This window comes from Ambystoma mexicanum, chromosome 4p, assembly GCF_040938575.1.
Source record: "Ambystoma mexicanum isolate Mex_15411 chromosome 4p, UKY_AmexF1_1, whole genome shotgun sequence".
NCBI lineage: Eukaryota > Metazoa > Chordata > Amphibia > Caudata > Ambystomatidae > Ambystoma > Ambystoma mexicanum.
This window is the reverse complement of record NC_090927.1, coordinates 517,711,646-517,736,578: the sequence shown is the minus strand read 5'-3', so window position 1 is coordinate 517,736,578 and position 24,933 is coordinate 517,711,646. Positions and strand designations below refer to the sequence as shown.

General features: G+C 41.9%; 1 protein-coding gene across 17 annotated transcripts in view; it reads right to left on the bottom strand.

Annotated features, from left to right (window-relative positions):
• Positions 1–24,933, bottom strand: part of MYT1L (myelin transcription factor 1 like) — a 1,655,431-nt gene that overhangs the window by 547,371 nt on the left and 1,083,127 nt on the right. The gene's annotated exons all lie outside the window — the stretch shown is intronic.

The following is a 24,933-nucleotide window of genomic DNA, read 5'->3' as shown; positions in this document are numbered from 1 at the left end:
GCTTTCATAGCGTTTGCATCCCTGTGAAGATGCTGAATTCAAATTAATTATTGGTTATATGTAATTTTACCAAACACAATAACAGCGTGGTAGATTTCATTGCGGTCAACACACTGATTTTAATTTTTTATTTGGGGGGTCCCCCCAAACCCCATGATTTTCCACACTTATAGCGCCAGCCCAACCCAATCCAGACCCATTTTAACCCCTTACCCCTCAACCATTTATATATTTATTTTATCTTTTCGTTTTTTTTTAATTTTATTGTCCGCTCTGTTATGTACCACTCTGTAATGTTTGTGATAAAATGACTGGGTACCAACTTATTCTGTTAATGACTCTCGTTTTGGCAAATCCATTAGTTCTAGTGTTGCTAGTGTTAGTTGTTTCTGTCTTAAAGTACCACTTAGGAATTTGACAAAGTTAATACAGTCCCCCTTCTGACTGTATGCCAGTAGTCGCCAGTATATCCCAGTCTATAGACCAGTTTAGTAGTACAGTAGCTTGAGCAGTTGCAGCAAAGTTCTTTTTTTGGCCTATGATTCACTGTTATGAATTCTGGCAGACCCCTGCATCCCCCCGTGGTCACTTACATGAGAATCATCAACCTTGTTCGCCTGTGTACATTTTTCAAAACAAAATAATTCAGTTTTCAGAATGTCCTGTGGAGATGATTAAATATGTTTTTACTAATTTTTATATAAGACTGTACATGTCTGTGCAAGTTTATGTGCTAGGACGTATTAAGAAGAAACCTATCTGTGATGCAATGGATCATTGTACAACAAATGGATATGGGGTATTATGATAGGCCTACAACTAAAAGGATAGTACATTATGGGTACACTTGGAAGGACATGGAGCGGAAGGATACCAAGGGTTACAGGAAGGGGACGCAAGCTGTCACATCGTCACTCGAATACAGGTACATAGCTTCGAAAGATACTAATGGATCTGAAAGGTACAGTTGGTGGAACTTGCCAGTACCACATGCCAACTTACAGGAAGAATGAAGGTCAATAAAAAAGGTTTGGCAGTGGTGGTGACAGCATGCAAACCCCAAGAAGTAATTTTACTGACTCATGAGGTGTAGGTCTTATCTTTCCCATCAAAACATGTTCTATCCATTAAAAAAAAAAAGTTATTTCAGGAGATCCCCGGTGATCCTCAGAGTACAGTGTTTAATGTACAGTGCAATATTAGCACTCAACGTCCATACTGTCTTCTGTCAACAATAGATTGCTTGCATGAGTTGATTTTCCACCATTTTTCTTTGCACTCTGCAAGGTAAGAGGAAGGCATTTCTACTGGCACCAGCAGAATAACTTTGCTGATTTTATTTACTTCTTTACCATGCCGGCCCTATCCTTCAAGGCTGCCTGGCAGTGCTATGTCCATCTAATGAAGATGTCTCTCTTTTTCAGCACCTGTTGTATGCTCTTTCCTTACAAAGCAGGATTTGAATTACAGAAGTAGAAACATTTAAATTGGCAACCCCTAATGCAAAGGGCCCAAATTCCCCTGTCAAGAGGAGATTGATGTTGGGCAGCAAACAGACGTCCAGTGGTCATGATGCAGGAATCAAACATATAAACATGCAAAACATCAAGTCAATATTAGAAGATACAGTGCATTGATATAAAAACATGAAAACACTAAGAATATAAGATCCGAAGCAAACTATCTTATAAAGTGTATCCTTATAAACTTAGAAACTCATCACAGTCTTGAATAAACTGAGTGTATCCACAAGATTCTTCACAAATGTCCAGACTAGCCGTCCTGAGTCTCTCCTTTTTAACCAGGCACTATCAATATATTTGGAGACTACATAAATAACATAAAGTCGGTGCCTCAGACAAAGCATGAATGCAGTTCCTTCTCAACAGGGGTATCAGATTTGGATGGCGTAGAGCTGCATAAGCAGGGCAGAGGAAGAGAACATATAACACAATCTCTCCCTTCCTGCACAACAAGGACATGCATAAATGTGCTACACGGAGTGTATTTAACTGAAACCTTATGTATAGTGAAGGGGCGAATGGGGGTTGACAAATTCTCAAAACTCCCCGTAACTTGGTTCCTCGTTGACCTCCCAGTATCCACGGCTAAGGCGTGCATCTATTCTATAGGTATTATGAGCCTCTTTTATCCCAGATGTTGTCTTTAAATGAATACCCTGTGGGTTAAGCCATAGCCGGAATTGGTCCAGTGTAGTGCATATTCTGGCACCACGGTAGAGATGACCTGCCCTCCTGAGCCAACATATCAAGAAATACCTCCTTATGCTTTACATGGATACCCAGTGGCGTGACCAATACATAACTGGTTTAATCTCGGTTTCAGCAGCTATGTTTCTAAGGGTACATTTTAGATTCAGTGGGATATTAGGTGCACTCTTTTCAGATTCTTTTCAGGGACAGGTTTTCTTTAACAATCTAGTTTGTTAAGCCATGGCAACCCCAAAGCTCGGTGCCATATAATGTGGGAGTCAATGTTTGCAATTTCTAAATCACCAGTATAGGAGCCAAAGCACTATTACTATGTGTGTGCACAAATCTTGCAATCACTGTACTCGTGCGCTTGATTGTCAAGTTTGATTTGTCAATCTGCTCTGCCGACTTGCAGCTGCTTGTGAACCACAATCCAAAATAATTGTAAAATGAACCTTGCTCTGGGCCAGCACCTTCTAAAGATATCATTACTACTGGGCATGTGTGGTCAGTGTGCCTAGCCATGCCTCACACTCCAGTCAGCTCTGTTTGATTTCAGCCTTCAAGGCCTTGCAAGAAGCTCTAAATTCCAGAACTTACTTTGGTGGGGGTGGGTCTGTTGGGGGCAGTGGGATGGCCCAAACACTCAAGTATGATGATTTTATGTAACCGTGCCATTGTATCACTGGAACCATATTTTTATTGTATAGTAGTGTGAAGTTACAGCAATGAACAACTAGTTTAAGGTTCTTAATGCAACAAATAATAGATCTAAGGAAAAGTAATAAACAACAGTGAATATGTGTGTACTTGCCCAACGGTTCAGGTAGATTTATTAAGATGTCATATTTATGCCAAAAGGTATGTTCATTTCAAATATGTTAAGTCAATTTGTGGAGTGCAACATTTGTCAGAAATCTGGTCTGTTAGAGTCAAAACTCAACAGAGGAAGCTAGGAAATAAAGGGAATGTGGGAGACCAATATATGACAAGTCAGGTGTTTAAAGCCCGGGGGAACTCTAGGTGGTCATTTATGTCTATGCCATGTGATGGACTTGGGTTTCAAATTAAGTACTGCTACGAGAGTGTTTTCCTAATCTGGTACCTACCTGTTTCATTTCAGGCAGTAGAGACTTTGGGGATTATATTGGCTGTTCCACCGGCCAATGTGTGTCGTTATACCGAATCCATAACAAACCATACCTCCCTGGTAAGCATGCGTGGACTGCCTTAAAAGTGTCTCGCACATATAGATATGTTTCATGCTAACTTAAATGGGACAGTGTTAGGGTTGCAAACCAGCCCACGGCACATCCTAAAAGCACCCCTATGCCACCCTCTACTCCCACTTCTCCCAATGACCGCCCCCCAACAGCACCACAATGCAAAAGGGAAGGAAATAGAATTAAAGTGTAACATGTCTCAATGCCATGTGGATTCACCAGGCCCCAAACCAATGGGGCAGTGGGGCATGTGCAGTGTCATGAGAGCAATGGCAGCAGCCCTCCCTCACATGGCTCTCGTGTTATTTCCCATGGTGAAATTAAACCTTTCCGGTTACATCTCTGCAAAGGTTTGCCTAGATCAAGGGACTCAAACCACCCAGCATTCGGTAGGTTCAGATTTTGACATAACTGTTCACCAACCACAAATGCGTTTTCCCTTTAATGGAAAGATCCCACAAGATGGTGGGAACTATGTCACTGACTCTTTTTGAACTAGTTATTATAAATGGCTGTATTTATATCTACCCCAAAAATATAGGTTCAATCAAATCAACTAAATGTGAAGAGGATGGCTAGAGTGCCACTGGGTCTCACGTCAAGAGACCTGTTATCCCTGAACTCAAGGAATAAAGTGGCTCCCCATCCAAACACTTGTCTTCCATTCATGAAGAGCTGCGGGGCAGAAGCCCCAACAAGTATCACGCAAGACCGGCAAATGGCCGCGACTGGGAAACGCCCATTACACAGAGCAAATAGGACTCTAATTCACTCCATCTGAAAGCCACACTCTGGTGGAAGAACTCTGCCGCCAGTCATGGGGCCTGAACTCTTGTGCAACCTTGCAGTGACACTGAAAGAGGACAAACACCGTCACATTCTGGAGAACACTCAAAATGTAACCTATCGGACAAGCCTGTGGCGGTTAAGATTCATCACAATTAATTATGGTCACTTTCAGTTGGCAGGTGCACACCTCGAGAAAACCTCTTAGAGAGCTTAAATAACCAGGAGGAGCATAGTGTGTATTACTGTGACAATGTTCCCTTGTTACTCCTTGTTACTCCTCGTTATCTCCCTCCATAATCTCTTCTTCCTCCATGTCATCACACTCTGTGGGCGCCTTGTAAATCACAACTAAAATATAAACGTGTGTTGTAATAAGGAAAGTATCAGTAAAGGAACTTCACGTTGCAGGCTGGTTGTGCCATTTTGGACACGCGTGTGTCTCTCAGGAAAACAACAGATGATACCCTCTGATTAAGTTGCTAATTTGTGTGTTGCTAAATTAACAGAGTGCTCATGGCAATGACTAACAACTGTAATCATCGAACGTGTCCGGCTATACAACACACGTCCATGCTGCAAACGCACTGAATGAACGCACTTGCGGAGATTGCTCACGTGTGACTATTCTGGAACTGCAGTAGTATGCCAGCGACCTAGCAACTGCAGATACTAGCTTCTCAGAAAATAGAGACTTCGCTTTGGACGTTGGAATAAATGCAGAGACATTGACTGATCTGATCAGAGGTGAACGCTTGTAAAAGTTCTGACAGCAAAGGCTAAGCACACATTGCTTGGATGGCGGGCTAATTGCACCTTTCTTACGAACAGGAGCCACACACGTATTTATCCAATCAGAATCCATTTGAACTGCAACCAAGACCCTGTTTCCGGTTGCCTCTGATCTCAGAGGTTCTGCACATGGTTCCTTTCATAGTATGGGACTGTGCAGGCCATAGTGGGCTGCATGGATAGCACCCAATACGGGCTGGGGATATTCTCTTAGTTTTACTCCTCACGTCGCCATAGTCCCACTCGGTCACGCCCTCTACATCCCCTTCTAGACACAAGCTCTGGCTGCTCTAACACCTGGATTCACATCTGCGATTCATGCAGCATTTAGACTTGCCTGCAGTACACATTTCTGGCAATGGCACGAGTTTCTACTCAATGATGGAGAGTCACACCAAATAAATATATAAATATGCAATGCCACCCAGCCTCTCTGAGACGACCCCTTGCATGTCCACCATTGCTGCAATCATGTGTCCATATCTAGATTGCTTACTCAGGAAGACTTACCATCGACCCTTCACGCCAAGCCAGGGGATCCTTGTCTGTTTGTTATGCAAACTAGATCCACATGAAGAGAACTACACTTTGCATATGCACATGAGACAAGCAATGGCAGTTTTTGCTTTTGCATTAGGCCACCGCCCTTGTTCCAGGCACAGGGAAGGAGCGGTGGTTTGCAATTCTGTAGCAGACACCAGAAACACAGCCTGCCCCCACCCCACCCATCCTTATGCACCGGCATTGCAGAGGCGAAGACTTGGGCAGCATGCCTGCGGTCCTCGGCCCCTCTCACTTACCAAGCAATGCTGCCATCGACAGGCGGGCAGGAGAGGTAAGTCTGTCTCAGAGAGTGAGTGTTATGCTATGCTCACATAGGGCTCAATGGGAATGGGAGCGGGGGTGAGGGGGCTATAGCCCCAGATCTTTTGGTTGTAGCCCCGGATGGAAGCTCAGGGGTTACAACTGAAAAGCTAGCTAGCTCCCAGTCCCAACAGTCCCAAAATTAGCGTAGCCCCGGATCTTTTCCAGATCTAGCAACACCCCTGTTCTCACGGATCACTTCAAGCATGCGGAGACTCCATCACGTACATCTACAGTTGCAGTTCTAGGGTCACTGCCCCTGGTCAAGCTCCACCGGCAGAGGCAATATCATTTAGCCTATTTTCAAAGTATTCTCGATATTCAGCGCAAAACGTATGTGACTTTTTAATGCATCTTATTAGAATGACTGGAAACGAATGGCGGAATTTGTGAGAAGACTCATGCAGATGACTAAGAAAAAAAATTGCTTTGGAAATTAGAGCTTTTCCGTAGATTACTTTTCTCAAGACGAAACATACCAGTGGCAGGGCCCAAAGTGGGTGAAACATCTTCTGTTTTTTTGTTTGTGCACTTTTGGTAGAAATCAACCCATTACAAATACATATACATACATATGTATACGTGCATGTGGGAGTAATGGGTGTGGGCGTAAAGGAATGGCGGTATGGGTTGGTCGGGGACCCCCCCATTTTGAAAAAAAACAATCCTAGTTGTATTCATGATGACTAAAATTGCACAAAATAAATTACAGATGTTTTACTACCAGGCTATGAAACCATGTATAATCGCCAAAAGGAGTTCGGAAGCGTAGGCTGTTGTGTTCTTGCTATCCTGCTGGGCGCATTTTACATAATGGGCCACTTGTCAGTGGTGTGTGTTCTGTTTGCACCCCCTTTGCATAATTCTGCTTGGTGCACATAGCGTCATTTGCACCATGATTTCTACAAAAACGGAAAGCACAATGGAGGTCAAATGAGATACTTTGCAGAAAGACCTCAAGTTAAATGCTTTGTTTCTGGAGAATCCACACCAGATTTTAAGATATTGATATGATAGGTTATTTATAACCCGGACCTGAGGATCAAACCTGTGTTGCTTCCGTGTCACCTTGCTCCAAAGGCGAGCACGTTGCCCCCTGAGCTATCCTCCAGAGACAACATAATAATAAATTATGAAATGGAGACACCAGCATGTCCAGAGTAATTGTGAATTCCAGAATATAATATGGCTTTGTATTCACACAAATGTTTTTATTTGAATTGAGACCAAGACCAGCCCCGTTGCTCATCGTTTCATGAAGCCAGTCGTTGGATTCCCAGCTGCGCTGTATCTTTCTAAGGCCTGTGCTTGCCGGTGCTCAGAATGGTGGAATGCAACCCAAAGGTTTAAGCATAGTTAGCAGCAGTACAGGTGTAGGTCATTTCCCTCCTCAGGGCATCCTTTCAAGCATACCTGTGGTAAAGGGCTCTGCTTAATCTGTGGCAAGCAATGCTATGGCAGAGGCAAGGGTGGATTGAAGTGGCCTCTTGAGGAACCCCATGCTTAGAATCATGAGCTATAATGTAGTGGAGGTACCGTCAAAGTGTTACATGAATGTTTATGCACACAGGGATCGACTGATGAAAAGTGAAGTGTCATTCCCCTGTACGTTGTTCGTCAGCACAATAATCATCAAGCTATTGTAGGAATCTTAAAAAAGCGTAAATACCCAATTTGCAGCTGGAGAAGAAATTACTAGTTGTGGTGTTACTGTGACGAAATGACTTCTCCTGCTCTGCAGGAGCACAGGAATAAGTAGTAGCTAAACCGACTGCTCATCCCCACACACCTACTAAACCAGCAGTGACCCCTATCATAAAGGTGAAACAGGCACAGCTGCAAAGGCACAACACCTTTGTCTCTTTCGGTAGGACAGGCCATGGGCAGGCAGTACCTTCTGGTGTGTTGTGAGATCAAAATAGTAGCAACCCAAAGAGCTTTAATACAATGGTTCCAAAATAAAAGAGTGTCTAATCAAGGTTCTATAAAAATATAGGACCAGTCAATGCAACAAACGAACTAAAAAAGGCTGTAGTTCAAAGATATGTCTTTGTCGAAAAAGACAGAGTACGGGGGTGTAAATGTCACTATGGTCGCAAAAAGTGGACGGGGGCACAAGGCATCTTGACAGTACTTATGGTTTCTTCTCTTTGGGGGCTTCTAAGATCATCCTGAGGTTGTCATTCAGAATCAGGTTGGTGGGCTGGTCGACTGTCCAAGCAGCAACAGCACAAGGCATGAAGAAATATGGGGTATGCAGGCACTTCCAAAATGACTACTGCTCTGCAGTAGTACAGGGATGAGTAGGGGTTAGTAGGTATTCCTACTTTCCCTCATTTGGTTCAGTGGTCCAAGGGCAAGTTATATCTTTATGAGGGGTGTAAGCTGATAACAATGGCAACTCAAATAGCTTAAGTACAATGGTTTCAAAATAAGTGTATATCCAAAGTTCTATGAAAATAGCAACTTTTGATTAAAGAATGAAAATGCTATCAACTAACTGGAACAAATTAGAAACATCATCCCTGCAAGAGAATAGACAGAGAATGCAGGCTTTCGAGAAAGGGCTCTATGGGTAGATGAGATGGGGTGTTTATGTAATCTGATTGGGGAACAGTGTCAATGTTCAATATTCTTGGTAGAACAAGGCATGGAAATGGGGCTTAAAAGTCACTATGATTGGCTTAATTGTCAGAATGGTCCCAAATATGGACCAGGAGCATAGGGCCTCTTTACAGTACCTTTGCGTTTGTCTGCACTGCATCATGCAAGGCTTTTGGTGCTTTAGCTGTAGTTGAGCCAAAGCCAAGTTGTTTTGAATCAATATGATCGCACTGGCTTTCAGTGCTAAGTCAGCTTGAGGGTGCAAGCTCTCCAAGGGTTGAACTGGTGTTGAAGACAGTGAGATGGTGTCCTTCAATAGTCTGGGCAGGGATTGAGTCGGCAGTGAGACAATGGCTTCTGCTGGGTCGAGTCTGCATTAATGACAGCAAGTTTCAGTGACTTCCAGCAAGTCGAGTCATCCCTTGAATCTGTTGCTCCTGTGAAGGTCAAGCCTGTGGTTGAATTGCTTGGGATGGTCCATGGTCCAAAATCTGGATTACTCAAGAAGCTTCATGTGGTTCAAAGTTAGTGTAAAGTGCCAAAAGTTGCACAGTGGGTCCTATGTCAGATTGAAGGTCCCAAGCACGGTCGATCTGGCTTAAAGGCATCTCGAGTTGTTGAACCAGGATTCCAGCTACTGCTAGGTTTCAGGGCTGTTGGGAGTCCCAATCAAGTGACTCCAAAACAAGGTAAGTCTTTCTGTGCTGTACTCTCATTCTCAGGAGCTTGACCTGCATCTTCATGGGATCCTTCACCTCCAGTGAGCAGGAGCCTGGTTAGAGTGCAGCCAGCAGTGTGCACTTAGTTTAAAAGCTGCCACTCCCACTATACCCTTGGCATGGTTAGGAGACAGAACTCTCCTGCACCTTAGATGCCTTCTTACTATACTTCACTGATGGAAGACTGTGGAATGGACTGCACTCGCAACAGAGGTCCAAAGCTGTATCATGATGGTCCAAATATGAATCTAAGAAAAAGGGGTGCCTCTTCCCTATAAAAGCAAAATGTTACAGGGGATTGGTCCAAAGCAAACATGCTGTAAGGGGTCTGATCAGGATCAGGCTGTTGTAAAAAGTGCCCTTTGCCTTATGACATCATACATAGACTACGTTGTCTGGATGAAATGGAGGATAGAGGAAGAGGAAGCAAGTCCTACATAAACCAAAATGGTGGGCCCCTTCTTTCAGTCTGCATCTTATCTCTGGCTATTCTAACTCCAGCTCCTTCATATGCTGGCTGACTTCAAAGGTATTGCACTCTGGTGTAAGAGTGGCTTTGTTATGTCACTGATGTCTTTGAAGCATTTGAAGAACCAGTTCTCATAGGATCTCCTTGGGGAAGGTTGTATTCCTTGGGGATAGATATCACCCTTCCTGCGGCGGGAGAATGAACGAGGCAGCATTCTTTATCTTGGTTCACATAGCAGTTGTAGAAACAGGTCAGACACCAATATACATCGGTCCTGTCATAGCTGGGTTCTACTCACAGAGCTGACACTAGACTGATATCAAATAGTGGTGGCTAAATGCATGTGTGCTATTAGCAGTCACCATGAGACAACCAGGCATGGATTTTTTTTAAAAATGTACTTGTCACCAGACTGACTAGGGCATATCATTATTATAATTTAGATCCGAGTTTCAGAAGATTAAAAAGCCACATTTGTCTTTGGGAACCTTGTGTTGCAGCAGCAGTGACGAATGCACACGTGAGTGTTGAGCCTGATCTGTGCCAATACAGAGCTTGTACTATGGATGTCAGCAAATTGGTTACATCAATATTAGGTTTGTGCTCTATACTTTTGGCCCAAGCCATTTGTGAAAAGGAGTCTGATTAGCAGACCTCACTTTCAGAAACAGAATTATCTGCTTCATTGTGATATTGAAAAGCAAAAAAAAGCTTAAACTATTCTGCCACAGTTATCTTAGAATGCTCTACCCACCATAGACATTGGGCCTCATTACGACTTTTGCGGAATGGGTTAACGGGCTCCGCTAATGGAGGCGGACCCGTTAAACCCATTTTGCAAAATTACGAGGTCCCCTTGTGGGACCGGGTAAGGACGCCTGGTAAAACCAGGCGTCCTTACCGGGTCCCGCGAGGGGACCAGGGAGCTAACAACGGGCCAGTCCTATTCGGCCCGTTGTTAGCTCTCGCTCCCATTCCCATTGAGCCCTATGGGAGCTCAAATGGGAATGGGGAAGGTCCAGGCCTGAATGGGGAATTACCGGGCCCTCCGAACTCGGAATGGCCCGGTAATTCCCCATTCAGGGAACCCGGACCCGATTTTGGAGGCAGCCATGGCGCTAATAGCGCCATGGCTACCTCCAAAGTCGTAATGAGGCCCATTGTATTTTATTACACAGGAATATGCAAAGGTCTTGTCAAATGATCAGAAGAGGTCCTCATTATCCATCAAATTCCAAAGCTTGATGAAAGTATTCCATGAAAATCTTTATGTTTTCAAAGTTAAAAATAGATCAATTCAAATCCTTACACCATGTGTATGACATCAAATAAACAGTGTCATCAAATTTAGTTGACTAACTTTACTGATTCACTGACCTGGGCATATCGGTAAAAGGTTACTTTACAAGACTGTCATGAAACCATGTAAAATAGCACAACTGTTCCACCAAACACAACAGCCCTTTTTCAGTTTGATTCAGTTGTATTGCACCTGAAAAGGTTTTGGAGTTTTGCATAGAAAAAATGCCTAATCAGAAATCACAGCGACTGGTAAAAACCTTTCTTGTAATAGGCTGTAATTATGAGGTTAGCACTAATAATAAAAACAGACTCCGACTATTTTCATTGCCTATCCGATTATGGACTAGATGTCGAGGGGCGAGGGTACTTGTAGCATGAAGTATTTTTGGAAATATCCCATTTGGTAAATCGTGTCTGATTATTGGGTGAGACACCTCAGGAAAATCCATCAATATTCAATTCTACTTATCAAGAGATAGTGGTACATCACCAATCTGGTGGATGTTCACAGATTACTACATGGGATAGGCCAGTATCTATGTCAATGTTTCCCAAATGTACAAACCATCCCCATGAAATAGGGTGGATAAGGGCTAGAAGAGAGTGGAAGGTGTGGATGGGGGCAGCGGGTATCCCCTCATGAAGGACCAAGAGAGCAAAGAAAACAGAACACAAAGGTCATTGCATTTGGATGTAAAATGGGTCAGGAAAAACAGGGATAGAAGTTGCTTCTAATGTCCTCCCCAGACAATACTGGTAATTAAATCATGCAGTAATCTCAGCCAGAAATGAACAATATCTTTAGTAGGGGCCTTAATATTGAAAGTGGCTGAAAATTTACTGACATAACGAGTAGCAATGTGTAAGTGAGGGCGATGAGAGCGGGCCCAAGAAAAGAACATTGGCATCAGTGTAGGCTTGCAGGAATGTTTACGTTACACACCAATATTTCCATTTGATTTTTTATATCTTCATGCCTATTTAGTTATTGATGGTTTGCCCAACATTGTCCATTTCATCTATTGATTTTAATTTTAAGTATCAGCCTATTAGATCAGTATATATCAATGGCTTATTTTGATTGACCTTCATTATCTTCCCAATCCTCGAAAGCAGGGACAGTGATGAAATAAGTAAAAGAGGTGCAAGGAAGGGGGGAGGATAGAGGCAGCAGATGCAATCGTGCAATGATTGGACTGCTGGGACATAATTTAAGGTTCTTCAGAGCTAGCTGCTGCAGCCCGTAGGTTCCCATGCAGTACTCCAAAGGTTTTCTCATGATCCGTAGATGCGCAAGGACCAGAAGGCAGATCATGCTCCCATGTATTGCCTTTGAAGCATGAGGCTGTGCAGGGAGACAATTAGCTGCCCCAGCCATCACCCATGCCTTCAAATACCTAGAAGGTAAACATCAATTAAGTCAGGTTTTGCACACGTTTGACACTTAAGTCTGTTTGCTTCACCAATGATTCATGCCACCTCCCTTTCAGATCTGACCAGGGCTTCTGACGTCTTGCAGTCTTACCTTCCACCCATTACTGACCCTTTATTACATGTGAGGAATATTTACCTATTGGTATGTGGCCTTTGAGGCTGCATGATGTTAGCACCTAGATATTTGAGGCCACATCCTACCTCTGGTGATTGTACAATGCTTATTATCACACTGGATTGCTCAACAACATAAAAGCCTCTGATTTAGGCCAGCACACAAGATCAGATCTCAGCAGGGCCAACTCAGCCACTCATCATTCCAGAGCTAATTAAATGGGCACCAGTGAACTGGATAATAATAGCAGCTGCTCTCACAGTACTTAGAAGCAGTAGGAAGTCAGGATGCACTTGGCATACGGTAATATCAACTGGACATGTGAGGCTGGGCCTTACATGTGATAACTACACAAGACATTAACTGGCCTTAGATTTCACATTGTGCATGTTATATGACGGCATCACCTGTACATCTGAAGTTATGCATAAGACAAGGCGACCATGCCAGCTGTATGAGGTATTAGATGGGAGTTATGAGGCATTTTAAGATGAGCCAGACATATGATGGCAGAAGCTAGACATGTGAGTTTTTACCTTACATGCAGTGACAATATATGTCATAGCAGCCATTAGATTGCATTCCTGTGGCATTTGAGTATGCACTTGACATACAAAGGCAGGGTATGCACATGTGAGGCTACAGCATACACATGGTGATCATAAGAGAGATATGAGACATTAACTGGCATTAGATGGCATTGCTGAGGAATTGGATGCTGCAGTTCTATTATGATAGCAGAATCTGGGCATTTCAGGCTGTACCTGACATGTAACTCTATACAATGCATAAACTGGCAGTTTCTGCATATATTAGGCTACTCTTTTTGCATATTATGGCCACACCTGGGAATGCCAGGTTACACTTAGCATGTCAAGAATGTCCTTGGCAATAAGATAACATTAACTGGCCATATGAGTCTATGTTGGTACATGAAGGAAGTGCCCCTGGCCTATGTTTGTACTGCTGGATATACCCTGTCATAGCACAAAAAAGCCCCATGATATATCAAGGCAGCTATTTTCAGTCATCTAATAATTTTTTCTCACTTACCTACAACAATACAATAAAGATGAACATTTAAAAGAAACTAGTAACATGGAGGATGTAGATCATCTTGCAAGATTTGAGCAGCCAAGAGAATGTCACCAAGTAAATGGGAGAAATGTAAAATCCCAGCGGAAGTTCATCAGCAGGCTGATGTCTCACTAGATAGTTATATCTTTTAGGCTCTTAAAGGAGATTCCGCCATTGTGTTGAGATTCCCACTTGCAAAACCGGCATCTGATAGACAATTGAGACATGGTGTGGCAGTGTCAGAAGCTGATGAGAATGCTGGAAACCTGAGTCTTAGTGATGCATAGGCTGGAGACCAACCTGGAGAGGGCATAATCATCCCTTATTTACTGTAACCTTCAACAGTTGGAAATTAAGTTTGAATTTTGTCCGGAGACATAACTGGTCTAACAAACAAGATCAGAGATAACTCATGGATGGAATTGATCAGAGATTGTGATATTGTATGTTTCAAGAATCATGGGCAACATAAGCTCTATCAATAGAAGTGTACATGAACCCTCCAGTTAATAGAGATTCTAACGGCCGGGCCATTGGCGGAGTGGTGACATGGATAGGAGTAAAGTTATCTTGCATTGTTCACATTTTGGAAAATGATTGCCATGATATTTTAGATATCACTTTAGAATTGTCTCATGAATCATATCTTTTTGTAACTAATGTATGCACTAGTTCATGGAGAAACGCTGGTATGCATACTTTCAAATCTGAAAGTATTCTTGTATATATGTACAAAACATGAAAATAACACGCATGATATTAAGTAACTTTTATTTACAGTTCTATTGATTACCTTTTTGCTGAGTAATATGTATCCCCAGATACTCTGAATCTAAATGTGCTTTAACCAAAAAGGGATTTAGATATAGCAAAACTATGGATCAGGGCAGGTTTTAGAACACTAAACGATTGATTTAGAGGTGATCTAAAGGGCATCCCAACATTTAGAGGTTTTGGACATTCTAGTCATATTGGTTATACAGTGATTATTGTCATCTGCTAGCAATATGTGAACTCATCTGATGTGCTGAGGTGCCCACAGTGTGATCAGGATCTTTTGCTTTCATTATTGGATAAAGATAATAGATTGGTGTCACATCTGCCAACTAATGAACTGGTGAGTCCCCTGAATTCTACAAATAACCATAACAGAATCAAGTGGGATGAGTTAGATTTGAAAACATGTCGCCCAAAAGTCTACATAACACACATACTTATTTTGAATCAAGTATTGGGCCCTGAACTGGTTACTCTAGATAACATTATTGATTCATTGGTTGTAATAGTTGATATTATTTTTGTGTTTCTCTACAAACCACAAGCACAAATTACATATAAATTGGTATTGAGAAAGAGAAAATCATGGCATGACCAACAATGCAAACAATGGAAAGATAATCATCTAGTATTAGTGAACAATATCTCTCTCAGTAATAGTAATGAGATAGTATGGAAGAGAGGGGAAAATAAGAATCTGATACTAGGACAAAGGAAAGGTTTTAGGAACATAAACTGACAGGTTCTGACATCAGCAACAGCAAATAATAATAATAATAATAATAATAATAATAATAATGATAATAATAATAATAATAATAATAATAATAATAATAATAATAATAATAATAATACATGTGTTGTTTCGAGAGACTTGCATCACTGAGTCAGAATGGTACCAATATTTTCAGAATCTGTATTGTGAAAAGAGACTTTCTGATAGAAGGCTCTGGTAACTTACTGACACTGATTGTAACAAATCCTTCAATATTCCTAATACAAAAAGTACAATGAACTTTAATTTCTCAAACATCTGGGAAAGCTCCTGGTCCAGATGGAATACTAGTGGGCATTTTCAAAAATAAAGAGTTGATCTAATTTCCAAATTTTACAAAATTGTTAATGCGGTTTCGTGTCTTAATAAAGTTCCTTGTTCATGGCAGAGTGTCTAGATTTTGGATATATACAAGAAAGGTGGGAGTCATGTGCCCCAATCCCACCCCCCCTCCACTTATAGTCCAATTGCTCTCCTGGATATTGCCAGAAAGGTATGTGGGAACATTGTGTTAAACCAGAACAATGAGCAAGCTGAAACAGAATCATATCTGATCTGCAGAATGGGTTTCAAAAGAACATTGGAACCAGAGTTTTACTGATTGCAGAAAACGTTACTCTTAGGATATTTTATTTTTATATGTGTTTTTTAGATCTTAAGATAGCGTTTGATTCAGGTCTGAGGCAGGTTTTATTGACTGTACTGGTGAAATTGCATTTACCAGTTGCCCTTCTGAGGACGACCATCACCATATGTTCATATAGTACTGTGACACTCCACTGTGATTTAGGCTGAAAAAAAAAAAAAAAAATATATATATATATATATATATATATATATATTAGAAGGAATTAAGACAATGGTGTGTCTTGGCCCCTTTCTTGCTGAACTCTTCATTAATGATTTTTCAGAACACAATATCAAATTTAACAGCTGAAGACCATGTTTTAAATGGTTCTGCAGTAGGGGTCACATTATTTGCTGATGCCACATTTAAAAAACCAGTTGTTATTATTTACAGACTTGCTTACTGCAAAGGACCTTCAATTAAATCACTCACAAATGAAAGCAATGGAATGTTCCTGAAATAGAAGGAAGGTTAAGCGGGTAAACCTTTCCAACAAAGATGTAAATGAGCAAGCCGCCTGCCTGCTGTGGCTAAGTAGGAATTTGATTCAATAAAAAGACTCTTGCCAGAATAAGGTTTCAAAATCTAATATAACCTTAATTAAACATTCTGCTTAAATGATGTACAAGTACCAGGGTCTAGAGTAATTACACCAGCGTTCAAAATATTTAAAGTACAGACTAGATAAGCATATATATATATATCGTGCTGGGATCTGAGGTCATATATAGTCCATTGTTCCAAAACTAATAGAAATGTTATAAGGAATTATTGGGACTCCCTTTGACAACCTCACATTTGTCTGTCTATTTTGAATTAGTCTTGTCCATTGTTGAATCATGTTTGTGTCCTAAGCCTGTTTTATACAGGTTAAAGTTACAGTTATCTCAGGAATTGCCACCCTTTAGGGAGGATATGAATGATGTACTCACCCAAAATACACCTTTATCCATACACTTCTTTAATCATGTGGGGAGTATTTTACAAACTATTGGGTTGCCTGAATTTTGGGAACATTCAAATAACATAAATTAGACAACGTTTTAATTGTCAAGGAGAAGAATTCCCTCCTGTGATACGAGTCATCTTTGTTTCACATTCCGAACTGTGATATTTTTTAGCTGTTGATCAAATGTAGTATTATTTATTGAGCAGTATTTAGATTTGGTCTCACATGTTTACACCAGGCTGCTTGTCATGAAGTTGCGCCTAGGTATTCACCCTGTACTAGCCTCAAGAAGAATTGAACTGAAGTTTCTCTGATTTATGCCTTGTATGTACATTAATTAGTGAACATCTTCAGCATTTCTTATTGCTCTTTAATAATATTCTTATAGGATATATAATTCCATGTTTGAGGGACCTTGGAATTTGTCATTTGATATTTGCTTCACATCATATCAGCTGTTTCTATGTATCTTTTTACCTTAGTGGGATTTTGACTGTGCACCACTGCCATTTGCATGGTCTCCAGGTGCACTGCTGGAGATGAAAATAACAGCGGGACTGGTGTGATAGTGGAGGAAGAAGGAGACCACACATGTGCTTTTGCTGTGGTGTGGGTAGTATCAGCTTGGAAAAAGCGGTCACTGTGTGTGGGTTTGCTTCTAGGTGATCTGGGTTGATAGGTATGCAATGCGTTTGCGTCTGAGTTGAGTTTAAGGTTGTTACTGCTCGTTGATGCATTCATTTGTGAGAGACAATTAATGAGGGTTTGTTCGATGTCCTTTGTGTTTAGGATTGTGTTGATGCGTTGAGTGTCATCTGCTTAGTTGTAGATTATAAGCCTGTGTTGTTTGGTGAGTTTCATTACAGGAACAATGTAAATGTTGAAGAGTGTTGGTGAGAGGGTTGAGCCTTGTGAAACAGTTCAAATGAGCTTGCAGGAGGCTGAGCTGAAAGGGTGTAGCCCGGAGGTTTCCATTCTTTCCTTCAGGAAACATTGTAGCACATTGTGGTTTACCCCTGTTTCTTCTATCATTTTGATGAGGGCAGCATGGTTGACAGTGTCAAAAGACGCTGACAGGTCTAATAGCATCAGAGTGGATATGCCTGGTTCAGGAGATCTAACCAACTTGATTAAGATGAATTTTTAAGCAATTATTATTATTATTATTATTATTTCTATTTTTATTATGTGCTGTTATTTAATCTAGATGTTGATGTAGAGATCTTATTACTGAATTCGTTGTTTTATACTTTTGTGCTTTATAATTACTGAAATTATTTTCTTTTGCTATAGGTAGAATTTAATTTAGATTTTTGATTTTATGATGATTTTCGAAAAACAAAGCAATGAAACAACTAACAGCAAGACAGCACTTTAGCCAAATTACGGTTAGAAAGTAAATTTTCCTTTTGTGTGCTTTAGTAAATATTTGGTATTTTATAAATCCTAAGTTGTTTGTACATCTACAATGACATTTGCAGGGTTGTCACCAAAGGTATGTGGCATGACTTCCCGGGATGTCATCAGTGGTGTGAGCTTGCTTCCACCACCACTGGCGTTTTGGTTGAGGTCTCTGTTGGAGTGGAGAATCCTTCTGTCTTCCCAGCTTTGATTTCTTTTGGATATTCTTCCTCAGAGTTTCCTTTTACTGACGGATAAAAGACAGGGAATCTGAAGCGTGAATTGCGCTGTGTGAGTTGAACCAGGGTTTCCCTGAGCCACCACTCAGGGAAGGAGTGAAGCACGGGATGGGAGACTGGTGAGGTTCTAGAGGGGAGTCTGTGGATAAACAATTGAATCCAAAGGAAGGAGAGTGAATGACATAGAGATTAGGAGGAATGCAAACAAAGAGTAACGAGTAACACTGGAAGTACCAGACTGGGATCCCAGGCACAAAAGACCCTTGGCAAGTACACCTTTAAGAGAGATGTCTCATCTGGTAACTACAGAATGTTGAGAAATTGAGCCACCAACCCCATAGTGATCATAAGGAAACACTGCATGTTGGGAAACTGAGTCACAAGTCACTTAGCAAAGGGGGAGCCATTCATTCTAGGAAAACAATGCATGGTGGGAAACTGAAACACACGTCCAATACAGAAACCGTGACGTGCTGCTTCATGGTGGGAAGGAAAAGCAAGACATTCATTCTAAGAACATTGTGCTTCTTGCGAAAGTGAGTCACCAGTCCCATAGCAATTCATATACATTCATTCTAAGGAAATTCCGCATTTTAGGAACCCGCGTCACAGGCCCCGAAGGAAACTGGGAGAGATTTATTCCAAGGAATGTTGCACATTGGGAAACAGAGTTATCATTCCCGTAGCAAACTGGGAGACATTTATTCCGAGGAATGTTGCACATTGGGAAACAGAGTTATCATTCCCGTAGCAAACTGAGAGGCATGTCGTCTAGGAAAACGCTGCATGTCAAGCAGTGCAATGAGAGGCGTCATGCAATGCAGGGTGGGGGCCGAGTTTGGTTCTATTAAGATGGCGCTGGCAGAGTTATGATTGCTTTAGGCACCACAACTGTTGAATCTGTGATGTTTTGAAGTTGTGTGCTACAACAATAATGTGCCTTAAACATACTTGTTTTCACTTTCACTGACTTTCAAAGGTTTCGTTAAGGTTTTGTTGCACTGCAAAGCAACCCAGTCATAAAACGGGCCAGTTATGGTTCCAGAAACCATAATTCAGCCACCACCACCATAAGGCAACCGTAAACCGGACACGGCCATCTCGCGATGTGGTGAGTGTAAAGTACATTGTGTGTTCAAAGTAATATTCACAGTTCCTTTGAATTCTAACCTAGCAAACTATTTTGATTTGGCCAGACTGAAAATCGTCTTCCCTACATATTGGGTTTATAGAGGTTTACACATTTCTTTTAATTTATTTCTATAGCGCCGAAGCCCCAGGGCATCAGGGCGCTCACATAGACACAAAAGGTACAAACATAGTAACGGGACAAGACATCAGGTTTTAATTGTTAATTTAAAGTCAAGGAGCAAGTTTAACAGAAAATGTACAAATACTGTCATAAATAATAAGAACAGGCAAGAGGCTTTGCTGCCTCTGGTGAAGATGCCTTGACAACATGGAGGCATGGAGCGTGTCCCATTTACGAATGGACACAAACAATTCTCCATGGGGTTCAGAAGTTTCATTTTCTCTCTGGACACATTGACTTAGAATAGGATCATTTATATATTTTTTTTACTTTATTTATGGAGCGCTTAAGCCAAACGACATCAAAATGCTACTACATAAAGGCCAATGACATGACCAACAAAGCACAACAAACAAAGAATAACAATCCATGAGACAGGAAATCAGACCCAGAAAGGGACATAAGAATTAAGTAAAGAATTATCTAAGGAGAAATGTTTTCAAGTTTTTCCTAAAAGACGCTAAAATTGAGTAATGCCTCACACACAGTGGTAACGTGTTTCACAATGAGGTGGGGATCTGAAAAGATCTGCACCGGCGCGCCTGCGCTTAAAGCGTTTGTTGGTTAGAAATTGCCGTGAACTAGACACAGAGAACGGGATGGTTTATACAACTGCCGTCGAGCCATAAGGTAAGCAGAAGCTTCACCATACATGCTTTTATAAAGTTATGGCTTTAAACTTGATCCCCTGAGCAACTTGCAACCAATGAACGCTTTTCAGCGTCAGCGAGAAGTGAGATCGTCTTGCCACATTAGCCACAATCCGCGCAGCCGCGTTCTGCATCATCTAGAGGCGAGCAACCTCACGTGCCGATGCCCCCATAAGCAATACATTGCCATAATTGGACTCATTACAATTCTGGGGATGGAATAAAAAGTACTGAACCACCCAGCTCTAAATTTGATGATAATGTGGAGGAGATACCTCCAGCAGAGTTATTTTCTCCACATTAGCAGCAGAAATAGGAGAGATGATGGTGGAATTGCCAACTGGGGTTATTCTTAAAAAAAAATACTATTGGATTACATTGACTGTGGACATGGGTATTAACACACCCATCCTGCCACTGGTAACTGGGCATATTTTGCACAATTACATGTGGTGGCAAAGGTACATATACTTGGCGGCAATTCCTATCTAATTACTGTCAAACTCCTCATGAGGCCTAATATCCTGCCCGTGTTTGCAAGCACATGCTGGTGAGTGTGGCAATTATCCAATCACATGATGCCAATACCTCTGCAACGGTGTTAGAAATAGGACTAAATGATGACTAAACATGCCAAATGGTGTGTCTACCTGGCCAGCTCACGGTGACACTTGGAAAATGGCTTGAGTGCCTTGTCCATAATATGGCAATAGCTAAGAAACAATTGAAGGACTTGGAAATTAATGGATGCACCTGGACATGCTTTGAATACCTGGGAAAATGGTCTTAACACCCAGGAAATGTGTCGGCTACTGGTCATGTGATGACCATGGCATGCCCTATGTGTGTGGCCATATGTCTCCCCGTAGAATTCCAAAGGAACGTCAAGTCCATTACAGTACACATCAAGCCTTATAGCCGTTACAGGACCGTTGGTTTTTTAGTCAAAATGTCAAGTGAAAAATAAAATCTGAAAAAAATGTCAATATCAAATATGTCCAAGTAAGATACTCAACAAATAAAGTCAGTAAAAAATAAATAAACTGTTACCTTGGATACTATTGTGGCAGTCAGAGGAGGAGTGAGGTGTAGCATTCAGCTGCTGGTAAATTGTGCAGTATGAGGGTAGCACTCTGTCCATGATGCACCATCTGAGGAATTTGTGACAGACAGATCTGGCAAAAGATAACATTCAATCTTCACATAAGCCCAATGAAATGAATGGGGGGAGGGTGCATGTGTTTGTACCAGGCATGATATATTCAATATATGCATATTGAATATGTATTCTTAGAAATGGAGGTACATTTCATTTTGCCCCTAAGATGGTGGCATGGAACTCTGAAGAGGTGGGTTTTCCACCCTAGTCGGAAGAAGACAGTGGCAGAAACGTATCCAAGATTGGTGCTCCGACACACATGCTCGAACTCTAAGATAACGTTTTGAGTACATCCTTGCTTGTGTTGTATTGGATACCTGACACCCAGTCTAGTTTTTGTGTGGGCCTAAGGCAGCCTTGCGCTATGAAGGAGTGCACGAATGAGGATCCCAACTCCAGTTGATGCCCCTGTGGTGGTACTTGGTGAACATTTAGGTTAACGGTGCTATTGCAGTCTGCTTGCCTACCAGTGCATCACAATGTGTGAGGGTGTATGAGAGACCGAGTGCAACTAAATCCAACCCAATTCAAAGCATGCAATAGAGTATGTATACAAATCAAGGAATTTATGAATACTGTGGATTTTTTCGTGTATTAGTATAATATATAGAAATGTATTTAAATGATGTTCAAAGTGGCGTTGTTCCATTAAAGTATGCATGCATTAAACCGTAAGTCCACAGTTCTGAAGATGGAAGGCAAAAAATGACATCCTTCTTTTCAGAGACTGTTGATCTTCCTGAAAATCCTCAGAAAATGCTGTTATTGCAACAGAAACACCTAGCTTATCCCGTGGTTAACACAGTACCCGCTTGGCTTTGCTGCCGTGCTTACGCAGAGAACCGTTGCTATGGAGACTAATCTCTCACGTGGAATGGTGACAATGTGTGTGGCCTGCCCCGGATATAGTACTGGGACTGTGAACCATGCGTTTCAGTGCCTGAGGCTGGAATCTGCTGCACGCTCGAATCTTCCCAGTGGGGGCTCGGTTTTTCGCCGTGAGCTTCAAAGCCGAGTGTACCTAAGAGCAATGTTCGAAGCTGCTTTTCTGTTGCAATTCCTTGCTGGCTTACACAGTTCCTCCATTCAATAATAAGTTCTATAGCCAAAATCAAATTTTCATCGCGATTTCTTGGTCATTTGAAAATCTATTTCGTAATTTGCAGGAGGAATTGTGCCTGCTGGTTGCCTGCCCTGCTGCTCTAGTGCGGGGCCTGGTAAGCAATCTGGTGGCTGAAATCCAGTGGTAGGAAATCATTGGCCGTTCACCTCATCAGTCAAATACACTGAAATCCAACAGCATACATTCTTCTATTGCTGGCCTGCGGAATCAGGCGGCATCACAGCATGTGAGCAAAGCCTATTGGATCGCATAGGCGTTGCTAGGGGGTGGGCTGAGTGGGCTATAGCCCCGGGTCTTTTGGTTGCAGGCCCGGATAGAACCTCAGGGACTACAACCAAAAGGCTATAGCTAGCACCGAATCCCACCAGTCATGACATTATTTTATCCCCTGATCATTTCCAGACCTAGCAACACCCATGTTGGATGGAAAGATTAAAAGGGCCTACAGAGGTGCCCATGCTGTTAAGGCAAGCCCTCTTCCTTGTAAAGGACCTTTTGGAGTTTTGGCAACAAATACCTCCCACCAGGACTCTTGAGATCCTCTGGTTTCAAAACGCTAGTTGCCGCTGCCGTTAGGTGCCATGAGGAAAAAGAGTCTTGGAGGCAGACCTCTTGCTTTTGCAGGTTTCCACCTCTGGAGCACACTACCAGTGGCTATCAGAGATTTAGGCAACCACGTGCACCTCTATAAAAAAGTCAATCTTCACTCTCCAAGAAATCCTATGCGGTTGACCTCTGATCCTATACAGTTGACGACTCCTCCTAGGCTGGCTCATCTCTTGAACTCCTGCTGGGAACTTCCTTCTACCATACTGTTGTGTTTGATGTCTTCTTCCCTTTGGTTGGTGTGAGTGCTGTATGGAATGTTGATATGGAATGTTTGTATGTAATGTTGTTGTGTGTTCCACAGGGAGTCAGTTGGTGCTGGGGATTTAACGGACAGATGTCTCCCCGTGTATTTGTGAACTTGCGACCTGAGAACTAAGTAAAGCTTCTTCTTTACCCACGTGTGGCTTGGCACACTTCTTCATATTGGAAGCATAATGTATCACGTACAGTCCCTACTGTCTTTGCACATATGTTGTTTTATGTTTTAAATCCGCACATGTGGTGTATCTGTGATATACCTGGTTTAATAAGCTCTTCTCACATACCTCCTTCCTTTTGCACTTGACTCATCTAAATGCTCCTAGGCTTGTGGAATTTCCATTCCCCTTCCACTCTGCTGGGTGCACTTAAAAGGGTTCTCCCCCTGGGTGGCGCCACATCAAACCAAATTAATAAAAAATCTGGGAAAGGTACAGTGAGCAAAAAGCATGTGCTGCAAACTCTGACCTCAGAACAGGTTATCATGCCTTGTTCTTTCTGGAGAGGAGCGCCTGGTACCTTTTTTGAAATATTTGCAAGGAACTTGGGGTTGGTCGCCCCGAGTTACGTGGGGGCAACGAGGCGTGGACCCCTTGCTCACTGTGCTTAGAGAGGCACAGCTTCACCTCACTGATGAGGCCCAACAAGGCTGAAACACGTGTATGGGGTTGCTGTTGGTACTCTTGTTCAGAGAGGAATTGCCATAGCATTTCGGTGCTGGACTGCCCATGTGGGCGGGACAAAGACTGATATGCAAATGGATATTTCCCATCAGTGAAAGGTACAGTGAGCAAAACTTGTGTGCTGCAAACTCTCATCTCAGAACAGGTTATCATGCATTTTTCTTTCTGGAGAGGAGCACCTGCTACCTTTTTTGGAATAAAAATATAAGCATGTATACAAACGGTAAAGCACTGCCTGCTGCAATGGCAGAGGTCATGGTAGTTTAGTATGGTATGCATAGAGACATGCCTTGATTGGATAAGAAGGGAGGAGACAGTGAGAGAGAGAGAGAAAGAGAGAGAGAGAGAGAGAGAGAGAGAGAGAGAGAGAGAACAAGAGAGAACTAGGATACCCCAATGTGCTTTTATACTGTATTGTGTTATTTGCCGTTTATTATAGCGCACCATTACCTTTTAAATGACCTTGTGGTAGTGCTTGGCACATATGAGGGGAAATCTTGTGATTTTTAAAAGACATTCTTTTTTGAGTTTATTATTTATTTAGTTTGTAAACGCTATATTGTTTTCAGTGTAAAATACACATTCATCAACTTTTAGCTAATAGCAAACCATTTAGGTGCTTAACGCGCACCAGCGGGTTATTCTAGTGGAATGTTGTTCGATTTCTTAAGCATTCGACCAACATGCTGCTCAATGTTTAAATAATAAGATGTGATCTGACATAACAAGGAGATGTTAAATAGAGAGAAGCCCGAATACCATTAGGTAGAGG